The sequence below is a fragment of the Chrysochloris asiatica genome, unplaced genomic scaffold (assembly GCF_000296735.1).
Source record: "Chrysochloris asiatica unplaced genomic scaffold, ChrAsi1.0 scaffold00068, whole genome shotgun sequence".
NCBI classification, from domain to species: domain Eukaryota; kingdom Metazoa; phylum Chordata; class Mammalia; order Afrosoricida; family Chrysochloridae; genus Chrysochloris; species Chrysochloris asiatica.
The window spans coordinates 15,693,838-15,696,025 of record NW_006408586.1 but is presented as its reverse complement, the minus strand read 5'-3'; the positions used below and the strand labels follow the sequence as shown (position 1 = coordinate 15,696,025).

The window sequence follows — 2,188 nt, the reverse complement described above, 5'->3', positions numbered from 1 at the left end:
TTGGCTTCTTTGAAAATCTCCAAGTTGACAAGCCAAGTAAACAAGGTCACTACAATGTTTAAAAAATTAAAAAAAAAAAATTAAGGCCTCTTAAATAGTTTCTGAAACTCTATTGTTCTTGAATGAGAAATATTAAATCACTTAATATGTAGCTCTTAGGAAACCATTCCAAGTGTGTATTTAGCTTTCAATAATATTAACATAGACTCAAAAAACTCCATACAGCTAAGCTACCACAAGTAGCCAGGGATCTTCCAAACTCAGAGACAAGTGTTCATAAGAGTCAAGTCTTCGACAGATCCCTGTTCTCTGAATCCCAGTGTACAGACTTCATTAAGTGATCACAGAGAATGAGATCCTATAAGCCTAGTCAAAGACGTGCCGGAATACTTCTGCAATCTTTCCTTGGAAGAGTACACACAGCTCTGATTGTTTGATATCTTGCTCAACACCTTCTGTGTTATCAGTTTTTAATTTTGTTTGCTGTCTGACCATGAAGTATGATGTCCAAACCTTGATATTTCTGGACTAGAAAATGAAGAAGACTCCCAAGAACTATTTTCTTTGTCAAAAGAATCCTCTTCTTGGAATGCGAACTTTTGCTTAAGTGCATGAGCTATAAAGACACTGGGTCCCAATGTGAATTTTTTCTTTTCTTCTTATGAATGGGTCTATCTCCAGGTGATCATTTAATAGCACATAGATTAACTTGATTCATTCCTTTAGAACCTCCAACATATTTGGAATGTTTCTATTTCTCTGGTTCTTTGCATGATGGCCATCACTGCTCTTATGATCACCCAGGTACTGTTTCTTCATTTCAGTTACTGAACTGATTGAGTCACAAATGTTAGGTCCTGGCTCTACCGCAGGAGAACACGAAGTCAGGAGAGAAGGCTGAGAAGGTAGAGGAGGAGAAGAGGGAAGCACAACACTGGAGAACGGACTGGCTTCGACTCAGTTGAGTTGTCTCTGATAACTACCTGAGGCCCAAACTGCTTGTCCCATCATTCAACTCAAAGCAGTCAGAATTTGCACCATTTCTCATTTCCTGCATTAACACAATTGCAGCAATCTGGGAGTGAAGAAATGTTAACTCATCTTCAAGAGCACCTATTTTTTTAATTTCAGCATGATTTACAGGCAGAGCCATTTTTTTTATTCTCTTGTTACATCTTAGATCAGATGACAATGTGTCCCAAGCTAACTGCAAAGGATTGAAACATTCCATTTCCTCCTCCTCTTCATGTTTCCCTGTATAGTTTCAAAATCTGAGATAACTGATTTCTTCTTCATTTGCCATGCAAAATATATCAGCAAAAGATGGGTCTGTAGACCCTCAGTTAGTTGCATTTGCAGAGTTCAAGGGCAGGATCAACTGAAAATTAGATCTTGGACAAGGTTCTAGAGGAAGAATTTTCCCAATAATGTGAACAATACTTTGAGCTGATCCATATTCTTTATTTTCCCAAATTGACAAAATCTGGTCAATGGGAACACCAAAGTGTGCCAGCATCTATCTCAAGATTTTCAGTATAAGAGACATGAAAAAAGCAAATACAGGTGCAAATTCAAGCAAACATCATCAGTTTCTTGAGACCTTTCTGCACAGCCGATCCCCGGGCACCACTGAGACATCACAGAATCAACCACTCAGTGCCGGCCTACTTGCCGCCCTGGTGTGGGACTACCTACCTTGGGCCACAGGATCTCCAGGATCTGTCTCTCAGCCCCTCACTCAACTGGGTTAACACAGCAGGAAAAGCAGCTGCCCTCCTCCAGAGTCCCCACCAAGCCGCCCTCGTCTCCCAAACCCTCTCTAATCTTAATTGGGCAAACACACAAAGGAGCATGATGATATTTTGCTGGTCAATTTTATATTCAAGTTGACGATAAACACTTTCAGAATATAATTTCCATATTCGTGAAAGGGCAACATTCTCTGTTCATTTTCCCTGCTAGACTGACATTCTGTGCTCATATCCTGCTCTAAACATCTTTCTTTAAGACTGAATATGTGATGTGAGGTACAAATATGACACTTAGATTGTTAGCCAGCTTTTAGCAGCAATGAATGTACTTCCTTGAATTAGTTGGTCATGAGGGTCCAGACCTGACAATATTTTACACATGCTAGGTAGAAGTCTTTTACTAGATTGTTTCGGTGATGGAATTTTGACCAAGAACT

The 2,188-nt window shown here is 39.7% G+C and overlaps 1 pseudogene; it reads right to left on the bottom strand.

The window, feature by feature from the left end:
• Positions 1 to 366: 366 nt before the first annotated feature.
• On the bottom strand, positions 367 to 1,546 carry LOC102823844 (annotated as a pseudogene).
• Between the last annotated feature and the right edge of the window lie 642 nt (positions 1,547 to 2,188).